Raw genomic sequence first — 16,503 nt, 5'->3', positions numbered from 1 at the left:
TTTTCCCATTTTATGGGTTGATAGAAGGAATATACTTCTTCACTGACTCTGTTCCTGTATTCACTCTTTTGAAAAGAGAAAGTAGATTAACCAGTAGTTAAATTGGGGAAAACTAACTAGGCATGGCTGTCCTGGCACTACCTGCTTTTGTCCTCTTGCTAGCAGAGAGTGAATTCTCCCTGCTCCTCTGTGCTTTGAGATTTTAGGAGGGGTTTTTAGGAGGGCTGTTGTGCAGAGGGAGTTCTGCCTGGATCCAGCACCTCTGTACCTGGACTGGGAGAATCTGTATATTTCTGGAATTTATTTAAAAGACTGGTTTGGCTCATATATTATATCTCCTATAAATTAGACATTATCAGCTATAAGATGAAAATTTGGCATCCATATTTATAATTTAAAATACAAATCATCTTCCTCAAACACAGGTAGAACCTGTCAACATGGACATGGAAAAGAATATACCATAAACTCTGAGGGTAAATTGAAATAAAAATCACAAGGTGTATAAACGCAAGTTCCTGGAATTGGTTGCAGCATCTCTTAGTTACTATTGGTAAGTTTAACACTTATATGTTGTATATGTCCTGGCAGGAATGTTACAAAATTAATTCAGAATTAAAGTGATCTTTCATTTTCCACATAGATCTAAATATTTTTAGAGTCCTCTATTCAAAAAAATAAGAAAATACTGTCATGTGTTTTGAGTATTCTTGTAATTGTTACTTGTGTTCCAGAATAACAGAAATATAGTGTTTTCCATAAATGTGCATTTAAAGTTTAAAGCCATGCAATTTAAATTTTCTAGAAGTCACTTTTTAAAAGTTAAAAGATCAAATTAAATGTATTTAAACAAATATAGCCAAAATATTATCATTTAACATGTAATCAATATAAAAAATTGATGAGACTTTTTTACATATGAATTCATCTAAAGTCTAACATGTATTTTACATTCACCTCAATTTGGACTAATGACATTTCAAATGTTCAGTAGCCACATGTGTCTAGTGGATACTGCATTTAATAACAGTGCAGGTATAGACCATCAACAGAATACTATGTCAAAACATCACACACACACATACAAACTACATTAATGTATGTTAAAGTAAAACTTCATTAACCTTAACAAGTGAGGAATGGAAAATTCCAATTGAATATTTTTTTTTTTTAATATTTTATTTATTTATTTATTTATTTTGGTGGTACGCGGGCCTCTCACTGTTGTGGCCTCTCCCGTTGCGGAGTACAGGCTCCGGACGCGCAGACTCAGTGGCCATGGCTCACGGGCCCAGCCGCCCCGCGGCATGTGGGATCTTCCCAGACCGGGGCACGAACCCGTGTCCCCTGCATCGGTAGGTGGACTCTCAACCACTGCGCCACCAGGGAAGCCCCCAATTGAATATTTTTGATTGTTTTATGTTTGGGGTAGTGTTTTGCTAATATGTATATCAGCCTTCTTTTTTTCTCGATTAGGTATCATTTAGCAAAAATAAAATTATATATATATTTAATTAATTTATTTATTTATGGCTGTGTTGGGTCTTCATTGCTGTGCATGGGCTTCCTCTAGTTGCAGCGAGCAGGGACTACTCTTCGTTGCGGTGCGCGGGCTTCTCACTGCTGTGGCTTCTCTTGTTGCAGAGCACGGGCTCTAGGCGTGCAGGCTTCAGTAGTTGTGGCACACGGGCTCAGCAGTTGTGTCTCGCGGGCTCTAGAGCGCAGGCTCAGTGGTTGTGGCGCATGGGCTTAGTTGCTCCGCTGCATGTGGGATCTTCCCAGACCAGGGCTTGAACCCGTGTACCCTGCATTGGCAGGTGGATTCTTAACCACTGCGCCACCAGGGACATCCCCAAAATTATATTTTTTAAGCAAGTGAGATGATGAACAAAGGTTTTTTGCATAGAAGCGAAAGAACAGATGCATGTGGACTGATTCACGTACCATGCAATCCTAGCCCATATAAATTAAATATGTATTTTTCCTAAAATTTTCTGCAACTCAACTAGTCACTCACTGCCAGAGCACCTTAAAACAACTCACAGAGATTTAGCATAGTGGGGAATTGAGTGTTACGTTGTTTTTAATCAATATATTGAGGCTTATTATTGCATTGACTGATTCACTCGACTTTGTTCCACAAAATTTTTAATTTTCTTAAAGCAAACGTATGTAGAAAATAAAACTACAAACTTATCAGACTTAGGGATACTACAGATCAAATCGAGACCGGGAATCCTTAGAATATAGATGTCCTTGTCATAGTGTTCTACAATTACTCATGTAGAGTATGAAACTTCACTCTCTTTTTGGCAGCTTGTGCAAAATAGACACTTTCACCACTTACACAGTATTTGGCAAGGAAAAAATGTTCTGGTCTCTCAGGGTATACAAAATTTTCCTCCAAGTTAAATCTGAAATTAAGCTTAAAAGTCAATTTCTGTGATATTTTCTTCCATTTTTTTAACCACTCTTATTCCTAAGCACCTCTTCCAAGAGAACTGAAAGGGCAGAGATGAACACCTACAAAAGCCTTCCCCTGCTTTGCCTAGGTCCAACCTGCCTTCATCACCCAGCCTTAAAATCAGAGAAAAACCCCAGCTTCAGTACTTCCTTAGTACACGCAAAAAAATTTCCGGAATCTCTAAGCATATATAAATAATCAGGCCATTTTCTAAATCAAACTTTTCTGTAGTTTTTACCACTGTGATCCAAATTCCCCCACAAAAAAGAAAAAAGAAAAAAAAACTCTTAAAACTAAGTTTAAGTGCTAAATTCTATCTTCTGGGAATAAATCTCAAAATAAATGTCAGAAGCGTGAAGAGTGATTTATATATGTTATGGTTGCAATTATGTTAAAAATAAAGGTATGCATATAAAAGTACTAAAAGAAGCCAAATGTTAATAATGGTTGTTTTTTGTGTTATGGAATATGGCTGTTGTTGTTTCTTTGTTTATTTTGGAGTTTGAAGTTTATTATGTAATAAGTGCTTAATACTTTTCAAAACATAAAATAACTTCATAAAATGAAATGAAACAGATGTGAATATATAGCATTAAATAAACAGAGAAAACAATGTTGAAACCTTTAAATGTACAAGGGCCTCCAAAGGATTAGGTAAATTTATAAACAATTGACTGAGTTTTATAAATACATTAGAGGTGAACAGTATAGTGAATCAGAAACTGTAAAAGCATACACGCCACCAATACAGGCTGATGTTAAAATATAAAATCACAGTTTGAACATCTCCTAGAAATTATTTTGCTTCTCATTGCAAAGCTTTCAATATTAAGACTGTCATTGTTTGGGGTCAGAATACTTAATCCCTACTTCAAATAACCTTCCAAGCAGAGCTTGTCTTGCTTATCCTCATTCTTTTGCTTCTAGGAAAATATTGTCTTTAAACTGTTGTATAATATTCTATTTTTCAGTGATTATAATTAAATTTTAAATGAACATGAGAACATGGCTCATGCTCAAAACTAATCACTCTATTATCTTGTAAGTGTAGTTGCTGAATAAAATTCTTAATATTTCTATATGCATTCATTTACTCAGAGAGGCAGGCAGGCAGGCGAAGTACTAATATTTTGCAGGGTTTTTTTAATTTTATTTTTTATTTTTTTGTGATACACGGGCCTCTCACTGTTGTGGCCTCTCCTGTTGTGGAGCACAGGCTCCAGACGCGCAGGCTCAGCGGCCATGGCTCACAGGCCCAGCCGCTCTGCGGCATGTGGGATCTTCCTGGACCAGGGCACGAATCCACGTCCCCTGCATCGGCAGGCGGACTCTCAACCACTGCGCCACCAGGGAAGCCCTTTGCAGTTTTTTTAAATTTTAATATTGAAATGTTTTAAGCATATAGTCAGAAACAATATTGTGATAGATACCCATATTCCCACCATCCAGATTTAACAACTGTTAACATTTTGCTGTAGTTGCTTCAAATCTTATTTTAAAGAAATAAAACATTTCATAAACAGTTAAAGCTTTCCACTCTACTGTATGCACCCATTTTCCTCTTTATCTAAAGGTAGTAAGTATCCTCAAATTGTAGTATATTTTTGCTGCATATGGTATCAAATGTCTACTATTTTGTATTCATAAATAATAAATAATATTGTTCAATATTTAAAAGTTGCATATATGGCATCTATTCTTCTTAACTTATTTTACTGCACAGTAGGTTTTGAGTATTATTCCACTGGATCTAACTAATTTATTTTAATTGCTAGTTAGTTTATTTATCCATTCTCATATTGATAAGCATTTAGTATTTTTTCCAAGATAAACAATACTGCAAAAGCATCATGCCATGAGCATCCTTATGTACATATAGAAGAGTTCCACTAAGGTAGACACATTTTTAAAAGAAATTCTGAATCATACAACATGACTGTCATCAATTTTACTAGATATAACTCAATAAAAATCCATAACAATTTTGTCAATACACATTCCCTCCAGCCATGTATATCTTTTCATATCCTCATATCCTTGTTGAGATTTTGATCAGACTTGCAGTAAACTCATAAATTCATTTGGAGAGAATTAATGTATTTCTATGATTTCTGTGTACCTTTATATATATAAAATCATATTTATACATACTAATTATGGAACATAGTACCTGTTGGGAGAGACAGTTCTTCTGAATTTGTGTTCCTCCTACAAATCTTGCTGAGGTGACTGCTCTCTAGCGGACTGGAACAGGACACATCTCAGTGTTGTTTATGTAGCTGGTAAGTTTGAGAAATGAGATAATCCTTCCACTCAACTGAAAAACAAAAACAAACAAAAACAGGCTTGCTTACTACTTGCTATGAAAGCAGTGGATTCCCCAAACTCACCTATAATCCAGCCCACTGCATGTGCAGGCATCAACATGGTCCCATCACATAACCCTGTAGTCTTGGGGGGATCGCAGACAAGAGGACTAAAGCAAATATGGCAATACGAATGCTGCTTCCTTAGTGGTGAGTACTAATGTTTCTTTTTTCTAGCTCAGAATCTATGAAACACTAACAGGTTAATTTCTCAGCTTTGAAGTATGGTAAAATTAAATCTCAGAGCTAACAGTGTACATTTTATTTATTGAAGGCTTTATTTGTAATCCATAATACAGATTTACAATTTTCGGTATAAAGGGCTTATGCATCTTCTGTCAGAAGAAAGGAAGGAAGCAAAGGAAGGAGGGACGGAGGGACGGAAGAAAAGTGTAACACTGCCTTGGTTAAATAAAACACATTTTCAATCAAATTTGGGATTATGGTCTGCTAAATTGCTACCACTGTGCTAAGCTGTCCAACCTATGTGCCACATGTGCTTTGTACAAGTATATATTACTCCCCACAGCCTATTTTACTGGTTATTTGGTTGTATTTGTTTGCCTTACTGTTCCGCAGGAGTAGATACTCTGTATTAATCTTGTCATAATTTATATGCTTGGTATTTGATGTGCATATGTTATCTTTCATTCACTCAAGATTATCATGTGCCCCCTTTAAATTGTGAAGTTTTCCAAAACACACAGATCATATATTTTCCTTCCTTTCTACCTCACCAGTTGGTATAATGTAGAATGCTGTATGTGTACTCATAAAATAAATGCAACTGACGGAAGACTGATTATCCTAGTTGGAAGCATATTTTAAGATGTTCACAGCAGTTACTCTCACTATTTAAGATGATTACAATCATAATAATCACTTTCATTTGTATAATGCTTTCTATTTTCCAAAACCCTTTTCATATACATTATTTAATGTGAACTCATAACAAGCCTGGATCTACAATAATCAACAAAAATAGTATCCACTTGGCAAGATAAATTGATTATATTTACTTATACAGATAAGATTAAAATAAGCTAACATTATGAAAAACTAAAAAAGCAAAGAACACATTTGCTTGTTATTTTATCTATGGTGAGCATTAATCCAAATCATTTATGTTGACTTTGATCAAGCTACATCTGTTTGTAAAAGTGCTTTGATCTGCTTTACAAAGCAAGTTGCCCCTGGGGTTTTAATAGACTGAGAAGAGGGTAAATTATTTTTTCCTTTCATATTTTCAATTAGACAGCATTGCTTAGCCAAAATGTCTCAAGGCTGGGGATATTACCATTCTCAATTTAATTTATAAATGTGTTCATAAGTCTTTTTATCCTCCTTCCCAACCCATTTGTAATATTGCTTACTGCACTCCAGGTCTAAAATGTTTCTATGCTCAATCATGTTAAAGTGTAAAATTGTCTCTCAATTTGAAGATCACTAAGATGGACTGAGTTCTTTTTGTTCTAATGTTCAACAGAGATCCTCATTTCTCAATGTATGTTTCCCATGTGTCACATTACTATGTGGAAAGGAGGTCACAAAAAGAACAGTATTGACTTTTAAGGTCTAGTATTCAAAAACGCTGTTGCAGTGAAATAGCATGTTCTCCAAGCAATGATATCTAAAAGGTCATTGTAGGGACAACCACAACCACATAATAATGATGGCAAAAGTTCAAGAAATCTTTGAAGTGGTAGAAAAACTTTTCAACTGAATAATGTACTATTATAAAACCTGGAGAATATATTTATGTATGCATGGTAACCTTCAAATAGCCCAATCTGCTTAAAGATAATACAGTAATTGATACAACTATGATGACTATTAAGATTTTAATGTAGAGACTATGTTGACTATGTTTTCAGCAATATAAGTGAGGCTATTGAACAATATAGGCAGATCAATTATGAGGATCTGTCTAAATAGAAAGGTGTTGCAACCAGGGATAAACTTTGACATACACAATTTTAAATTACAGGTGAAAGAAATGTTTAAAGATATGAAGGAAAAAGGGAAAAATGGGAAGGAAGGGAGGGAAGGAGGTAAAAGGAAGGAGGTGAAAACCCTAACTGGTATATATTTTATCAAAATACCAAAATACCAATCAAAGCAATATATGTTATCTAAAATATGTTTACTTTGGCAAAAAGTAAAATTTTCTAACTTTACTAGTTGGCTTCTACTTTTTTTAAACAAAAAATCAGCTTTATAGAGGTATAATTTACATACAATACAATCTACCAGTTTAGTATATAATTCAATGAAATCATACATGTACATATTTGGGCATCCACCACCTTTACCAGGATGTAGAACACTTCCAGAAGGTTCTCCCGTGCTTCTTTGCAATCAATCATCCCTTGCGCATCTACAGATGACAACCAATCTGCTGCCTGTTGCAACAGTTTCGATTTTCAGGTTTTAGAAACCCACACCAGTGGAGCCACATGCCATATGAACATTTTTGGGTCTGCCTTCTTTTGCTCAGCATGGTAGTAATGAGTTTCAGGAGACAGTGTGTATCTATATTCTGTTCCTTTTACTGTAATCAGACACTAGATTGTTTATCATTCATGAGTTGATGAGCAGTGAGCAGTTCCAGTTCCTGCTGCTAAGAACTTTCTTTGAGTCTTTTTTGGGTATGGGTTACCCTTTCCCTTAGGTAAATAATGGGAATAGAATGACTGCTTTGTATATTAACAGTGTATTAAATTTATAACAAATCACCTAGTTATTCCAAAGTAGTTGTACAATTTTACATGGCCCCCATCAAAGTGTGAGAATGCCAGATCTGTATCCTTGCCAGTATTAGGTAATGCCCATCTTTATTTTTTATTAAGGTATATTTGATTTACAATATTATACTAGTTTCAGGTATACAACAAAGTGATTCAAATTTTTTAAAGGTTATACTCTATTTATAGTTATTATAAAATATTGGCTATATTCCCTGTGCTGTACAATACATACAATAAATGTAGCTTGTTCCTTTTATACTTAGTAGTTTGTACCTCTTAGTACACTACCCTTATCTTACCCCTCTCTGCTTTCCTCTCCCTTTTGGTAACCACTAGTTTATTCTCTATACCTGTGCCTCTGTATTTGCTTTGTTATATTCATTCATTTGTTTTATTTTTTAGATTCCCCATATAACTTATAACATCCATTCTCTTTCTGTCTTCCATTCCAGGTATGAGACAATTCGTGGCTAGTGCTTTGGGTTTGAAGTTCTAGGATTTAGACTGCAGAGAAATACATGGTGTTAGCAAGTTCTTTTTACTGTAATATAAAGATATGCTCTGCAATCAGCTGTATCAGTATTAAAGCTGACATGCTGAATTCTATTTGCCTCCTAGAAATTGCTACTTAAATAGTTCTAAATTCAGAACAGAAAAAAAAGAGTGTATTAGTGTTCTAAAACCATAGCAACTTGGTCTTTCTCTACGACCTTGAGAAATACACAGACTGGCCCTTGGTGACCAAAATAACAAATAGACATCAAAGTTTAGGCGACAGTCAGCTCTACCACCACCAGTCCCTCCCATCAGGAAACCTACACAAGCCTCTTAGATAGCCTCATCCACCAGAGGGCAGACAGCAGAAGCAAGAAGAACTACAATCCTGCAGCCTGTGGAACAAAAACCACATTCACAGGAAAACAGACAAGATAAAAAGGCAGAGGGCTATGTACCACATGAAGGAACAAGATAAAACCTCAGAAAAACAATTAAATGAAGGGGAGATAGGCAACCTTCCAGAAAAAGAATTCAGAATAATGATGGTGAAGATGATCAAGGACCTCGGAAAAAGAATAGAGGCAAAGATCAAGAAGATGAAAGAAATATTTAACAAAGGCCTAGAAGAATTAAAGAACAAACAAAAGAGATGAACAATTCAATAACTGAAATGAAAACTACACTAGAAGGAATCAATAGCAGAATAACTGAGGCAGAAGAACGGATAAGTGACCTGGAAGACAGAATGGGGGAGTTCACTGCTGCAGAACAGAATAAAGAAAAAAGAATGAAAAGAAATGAAGACAGCCTAAGAGATCTCTGGAAAAACATTAAACACACCAACATTCACATTATAGGGGTCCCAGAAGAAGAAGAGAGAGAGAAAGGACCCGAGAAAATATTTGAAGAGATTATAGTCAAAAACTTCCCTAACATGGGAAAGGAAATAGCCACCCAAGCCCAGGAAGTGCAGTGAGTCCCATACAGGATAAACCCAAGGAGAAACACGCCAAGACACATAGTAATCAAACTGGCAAAAATTAAAGACAAAGAAAAATTATTGAAAGCAGCAAGGGAAAAATGACAAATAACATACAAGGGAACTCCCATAAGGTTAACAGCTGATTTCTCAGCAGAAAGTCTACAAGCCAGAAGGGAGTGGCATGATATACTTAAAGTGATGAAAGGGAAGAACCTACAACCAAGATACTCTACCCAGCAAGGATCTCATTCAGATTCAATGGAGAAATCAAAAGCTTTACAGACAAGCAAAAGCTAAGAGAATTCAGCACCACCAAACCAACTCTACAACAAATGCTAAAGGAACTTCTCTAAGTGGGAACCACAAGAGAAGAAAAGGACCTACAAAAAGAAACCCAAAACAACTACGAAAATGGTCATAAGAACATACATATCGATAATTACCTAGAATGTGAAAGGATTAAATGCTCCAACCAAAAGACACAGGCTTGCTGAATGGAACAAGACCCATCTATATGCTGTCTACAAGAGACCCACTTCAGACCTAGGGACACATACAGACTGAAAGTGAGGGGATGGAAAAAGATATTCCATGCAAATGTAAATCAAAAGAAAGCTGGAGTAGCAATACTCATATCAGATAAAATAGACTTTAAAATAAAGAATGTTACAAGAGACAAGGAAGGACACTACATAATGATCAAGGGATCAATCCAAGAAGAAGATAAAACAATTATAAATATATATGCACCCAACATAGGAGCACCTCAATACATAAGGCAAACGCTAACAGCTGTAAAAGAGGAAATTGACAGTAACACAATAATAGTGGGGGACTTCAACACCTCACTTACACCAGTAGACAGATCATCCAAAATGAAAATAAATAAGGAAACAGAAGCTTTAAATGACACAATAGACCAGATAGATTTAATTGATATTTTTAGGACATTCCATCCCAAAACAGCAGATTACACTTTCTTCTCAAGTGTGCATGGAACATTCTCCAGGATAGATCACATCTTGGGTCACAAATCAAGCCACAGAAAATTTAAGAAAATTGAAATCATATCAAGCATCTTTTCTGACCACAACACTATGAGATTAGAAATGAATTAGAGGGGAAAAAAACGTAAAAAGCACAAACACATGGAGGCTAAACAATACGTTAGTAAATAACCAAGAGATCACTGAAGAAATCAAAGAGGAAATCAAAAAGTATCTAGAGACAAATGACAATGAACACACGACGATCCAAAACCTATGGGATGCAGCAAAAGCAGTTCTAAGAGGGAAGTTTATAGCTATACAAGCCTACCTCAAGAAACAAAAAGAAACTCAAGTAAACAATCTAACCTTACTCCTAAAGGAACTAGAGAAAGAAGAACAAACAAAACCGAAAGTTAGCAGAAGGAAAGAAATCATAAAGATCAGAGCAGAAATAAATTAAATAGAAACAAGAAAAACAATAGCAAAGATCAATAAAACTAAACACTGGTTCTTTGAGAAGATAAACAAAATTGATAAACCATTAGCCAGACCCTTCAAGAAAAAGAGGGAGAGGACTCAAATCAATAAAATCAGAAATGAAAAAGGAGAAGTTACAACGGACACTGCAGAAATACAAAGCATCCTAAGAGACTACTACAAGCAACTCTATGCCAATAAAATGGACAACCTGGAAGAAATGGATAAATTCTTAGAAAAGTATAACCTTCCAAGACTGAACCAGGAAGAAACAGAAAATATGAATGGACCAATCACAAGTAATGAAATTGAAACTGTGACTAAAAATCTTCCAACAAACAAAAGTCCAGGACCAGATGGCTTCACAGGTGAATTTTATCAAACATTTAAGGACTAGCTAACACCCATCCTTCTCAAACTCTTCCAAAAAATTGCAGAGGAAGGAACACTCCCAAACTCATTCTAGAGGCCACCATCACCCTGATACCAAATAAGTGATGCTGGGAAAACTGGACAGCTACATGTAAAAGAATGAAATTAGAACACTCCCTAATACCATACACAAAAATAAACTCAAAATGGATTAGAGACCAAAATGTAAGACTGGACACTATAAAACTCTTAGAGGAAAACATAGGAAGAACACTCTTTGACATAAATCACAGCAAGATCTGTTTTGATCCACCTCCTAGAGTAATGGAAATAAAAACAAAAATAAACAAATGGGACCTAATGAAACTTCAAAACTTTTGCATAGCAAAGAAACTATAAACAAGACAAAAAGACAACCCTCAGAATGGGAGAAAATATTTGCAAACGAATCAACGGACAATGGATTAATCTACAAAATATATAAACAGCTCATGCAGCTCAATATTAAAAAAACAAACACCCCAATCCAAAAATGGGCAGAAGACCTAAATAGACATTTCTCCAAAGAAGACATACAGATGGCCAAGAAGCACATGAAAAGCTGCTCAACATCACTAATTATTAGAGAAATGCAAATCAAAACTGAAATGAGGTATCACCTTACACCAGTTAGAATGGGCATCATCTGAAAATCTACAAACAACAAATGCTGGAGAGGGTGTGGAGAAAAGGGAACCCTCTTGCACTGTTGGTGGGAATGTAAATTGACACAGCCACTATGGAGAACAGTATGGAGCTTCCTTAAAAAACTATAAATAGAATTACCATATGATCTAGTAATCCCACTACTGGGCATATACCCAGAGAAAACCATAATTCAAAAAGACACATGCATCCCAATGTTCACTGCAGCACTATCTACAATAGCCAGGGCATGGAAGCAACCTAAATGCTCATCGACAGATGAATGGATAAAGAAGATGTGGTACATATATACAATGGAATATCACTCAGCCATGAAAAGGTACGAAATTGGGTCATTTGCAGAGACGTGGATGGATCTAGAGACTGTCATACAGAGTGAAGTAAGTCAGAAAGAGAAAAACAAATATCGTATATTAACGCATGTATGTGGAAACTAGAAAAGTGGTACAGATGAACCGGTTTGTAGAGCAGAAGTTGAGACACCGATGTAGAGAAGAAATGTCTGGACACCAAGGGGGGAAAGTGGCGGGGGGTGGTGGGGATAGTGGTGTGATGAATTGGGCGGTTGGGATTGACATGTATACACTGATGTGTATATAATTGATGACTAATAAGAACCTGCTGTATAAAAAAATAAAATAAAATTCAAAAATTAAAAAAAACATAACAAAACAAAAAACTAATACTAAACTTTCTTTGGGTTATTTGTATGGAAATATGTTAATATAAATGTTTCAGACATTACATGAAATTCCTAAAAATCTTATATATTCTGGTATAATGTTATAAGTCATAATTCTAGTTATTATTTTAAAAGGTATATCTCAGAAGTAACTAAATTTCCTTGTCAACTGTATTATTATGAACTTTCATCAAATCTTTCACCGTGGTCATTTTTAAGTCTTTTGTCATTTACAGACAGTTCTGGGTGTACTCTGATGCTTTTGCAAAAATGTTCCTGTACAAGGGTTTCATCTTCAAGGAATTCATGGAAAAAACTGACAAGTACTGGTTTCTGGTAACTCAGTATACTGCTGAACTGAATGAATAAGCATTTTCAGAACTCTAATGGAAAACTGATGAATTCATAAAAGTGCTAACAAAAGATCAAGATGAAAAAAAATTAATTACATGGGACTGAGTGAACTGATGAGGATGATTATAATTTTTGTGACTTTGAATAAAAAAAACCCAAAAAACAAATTGTCTATGTTTTTCGAGAGAACTACTATAAGACCACATGAAAGAAAAGCATACATTTTTGTATGCATTTCTTTGAAGTGAAAGTATCTTTCCAAATTTCTATGAGTGAATTTCTTGCCTGACTCCACTAAACAAAGATGAAATTTAAAGGGTATTTAAATGTGTTGTATTTAAAACACTATTAAATACAGTTTGGCAAAAGTGATGGCTTAGTAAATGTCCTTCTCAATCCCTTCTGTTTAGAGAATTACTTATGAAACTAGTCATTATAAAAAAAAAATAGTTTACAGCAGGCATGTGGGTTGCTTTATTTAGGTTTTCACCTAAATTAGTTCAGTTAACACGGGATCGTCCACAGCGGGTTAATGCAGTTTATGGGCACTCAGAGTGGAGTTCACATACCCCATTATGAAGACCTGATATGGAGAATACAGTACTTGGTCTTCTTTGAGGAAGGAAATAGCTTAATGAAGTTATTGTACACTAAAACATGAATAAAGCAATTACATAGACCTGTTTTGGAAACCTCAGTTTCTATCAAACAGATTTGCTTAGGTATTCAAATGGTAACTGGATTGGTTTTAAACATATATATTGGAACAACTCTTAGGCCAGGAGTGATGTGAGAATAGTAAAAATATCAGAGGAAAGAAGATTAAGAAGAGGTTTTTTAAAAAGAAAGGTCATAATCTTAAAGGACAAGGCTGAAATAAATAAGAAATACTAAATATGTTCCTGGGTCTAAGTGCTGGTAAAGATGCGATAAAACAGGGGGTAGCTGTTTTAGTTATTACTATGAATGAAAAAAATGAATGGGGAGCAAAGTTATGAAACAGAAAGAAAAGGCAAGATCTCAAAGAGGAGACTGAAATGACCAAGTACCAGACACAGAGCCAGTTTAACAACCAGTGTAGATTGGTCACCTACCAATTAGAACAGGACATTACTAATTAGAATGGACAATGGTCATCAACAGTATATGTGAATATTCAGGTTTCTACTATCTATCTGTGTAGCACTAGGAATTACTATTATTGACTTAGACTAGTGGTTCTTAAATTATATTCTCTTCAGCACCTTTTTGGGAACTAGTTGAAAATGGAAGTTCTCAGACCCCACTTCTGATGAACTGAATTAGGAAACACTGAGGGTAGGACCCAGCAATCTGTATCTTAGCAAGTCCCCCTGGTGAATCCAATGCATGCTAAAGTTTGAAAATAACGCATTTAGCCCAATCATCAACCCTAATCTGAAACACACAGTCAACACATAAATACCTGAATTAGATATTTATTATAGCCAAGTATTATAAAGCTAGAACTAATGTTCCAATAAAAAGGAAGAAACAGAGGGAGCAGATAACGGATAGGAAATCAACAGTGTTCCTGCCATATCTACTCTGTCTTTTTAATCTTAAAAAAATTCTCTCTCTCTCTCTCTCTCCTCTTAACATACTATGATCTACATTGTATCATGCATTTAAAAATCCAGAAGAGTTGTAGACATTGGTCAGGTAAATTAAAGTATAAAATTGATGTTACGTTATAGTTAATTATATTTTATTTGCTTTAAAAAAAAACTTGTAGTGAAAACACTCATTATCATGGTTCTTTTTCTTGTGATTATTATGATAAGCTAGAACATGCTAGAGATAATTTCAAACAGGAGTTAATAAATTATCTAATTATATAAATTATCTAATTATACAAATAATTACTGAGCATCTTTTACATTCCTGGCTCCATGGTGTATACTGATTATCTTGTATTTCTACTTAAACCAATTTAAAAGATGTTTTCACTGTATATTAGTAGGAGGGCAGTCTTATGGTGAGGGAGTCTCTTAGGTCCAAAATTATGTGATTCTTAGGTCTCAAGGCTTCTTTGAAGAGAGTCATTGCCTCGTCACTGATTTGTTATGGAATAAAACAACATTGATAGTCTAGGTATAGAATGATTCAATGTTGAACACATATACAGATAGCAAATAATATTTTACTAATCTATAATCCCTTCTGTGGTTTCTGTCCCCTTTTATGAACTCTGTGGAGGGAATCACTTATGACAAAATGCTTTATGGGTAAAAAAACATTTTCAGAAGTTCAGATTTGCACTTCACTGACACTTTCCCTACAGCGATAGGAGGATCACAGTTATTTTCTTTAAAAGAGATGCAAGTTAAAGAAAAAAGGCAAACTTTAAAGCTTTCAGGACATCAAATAGAATAATCAGATATTTTATAAAATATATATCTTGATATGTCAGCCAATATGTGTTTTCAAAAGAAGAAAAAAGTTGTAAAAACCCTCAAACAACAATGATTTTTGTGCACATAAACATAAATGTTAGCTTTGGGCTTATTTTAATTCTACTGAAATATTTAAACTAGTTTTTTCATATTGCTTCTCATTTTCTAACCGTTCTGACAAACAGACTTTACACAAAAAGTGAGACATTTGCAAGCTGAGGAATCATTATCAATTCATGAGGTATGAATATGCAGTGAAATTTTTCAAGTAAAAGATATTAATAACTTGCAATTTTGCAATGATTTATTATATTTCTTGCACCCAGCAGGTAACAGTGCTTTGAACATTTTAGATTCATTATATATTATAGAAACTTACCAGAATAAAACCAAAAATTCTGTATATTGGGTTAAAATATCATATTTACTTATACATTTCCCCCTCATGTAGTCTTATTCCCACAATTTTTTTTTAATAAATTTATTTATTTATTTTTGGCTGTGTTGGGTCTTCATTGCTGTGTGCAGGCTTTCTCTAGTTGCGGTGAGCGGGGGCAACTCTTTCATTGCAGTGCGCAGGCTTCTCATTGCAGTGGCTTCTCATGTTGTGGAGCACGGGCTCTAGGTGTGCGGGCTTCAGTAGTTGTGGCACGCGGGCTCATCAGTTGTGTCTCACGGGCTCTAGAGCACAGGCTCAGTAGTGGTGGCGCATGGGCTTAGTTACTCTGCGTCATGTGGGATCTTCCCAGACCAGGGCTTGAACCCGTGTTCCCTGCATTGGCAGGCGGATTCTTAACCACTGCACCAACAGGGAAGCCCCCCACATTCAACTTTAAGAATTATGTTTTGATTCAATTTTATGTTTTTCTCTTAAATTTATCTAATATAAAAATGTAAGAGTCTTTCTGAATTTTTAGCTAGCACATGTGAATAATACACAATTATTCTGTTTGAAAAAATATAAGAAATTAGACCTGTAGAGTTGTTAACAGCGGACTCTACACTAACCAACCAAATTTTAGAGACTACACTTGAGTGAAAACTTCGCTCCTAACTGTAGAGGCTAAATACATCAAGGCTGCTCACCAGATACAGCAACTCCGCTAAATCTGAGAGGATGCATTCTTAGTGCCGAAAAACGGGGGAAAAAAATCTGAGATTAAAGTTGTAAACTGATATTGATTGGAAGACACATCCTGATTTTGGAGACATTTCAATACGTAAATAAGTGGGTCTTAGACTGAAAAAATAAACTACATCATAGATGTTTTCCTTCCTCTTGGCATTATTTCCAGAAGTGAGAGAGGCTTATACAAATTAAGAGTCCACTGCTACTAGAATGTGCATTATATCTTTTGAAAACTTTTTATTAGAACAAATATCAAACTCTACAATTCAGATTTCTGAGTTTAATTCATTACTTTACTTTGGTTAAAACCAATACTAACTATTA

At 35.0% G+C, this 16,503-nt stretch overlaps 1 long non-coding RNA gene across 1 annotated transcript in view; it reads right to left on the bottom strand.

The window, feature by feature from the left end:
* Window positions 1-16,503, bottom strand: part of LOC113633627 (uncharacterized) — a 172,846-nt gene that overhangs the window by 42,635 nt on the left and 113,708 nt on the right. The window contains exon 3 of the long non-coding RNA XR_003438277.1: window positions 4,635-4,781. This is a non-coding gene — a long non-coding RNA (uncharacterized LOC113633627). The remainder of the gene's footprint in view (window positions 1-4,634; window positions 4,782-16,503) is intronic.

This window comes from Aethalodelphis obliquidens, unplaced genomic scaffold, assembly GCF_003676395.1.
Source record: "Aethalodelphis obliquidens isolate GAN/ISIS:26980383/991018 unplaced genomic scaffold, ASM367639v1 scaffold2, whole genome shotgun sequence".
Lineage (NCBI taxonomy): Eukaryota > Metazoa > Chordata > Mammalia > Artiodactyla > Delphinidae > Aethalodelphis > Aethalodelphis obliquidens.
Note: the sequence above shows the minus strand (reverse complement) of the source record. Positions and strands in the feature narration are given on the sequence as shown.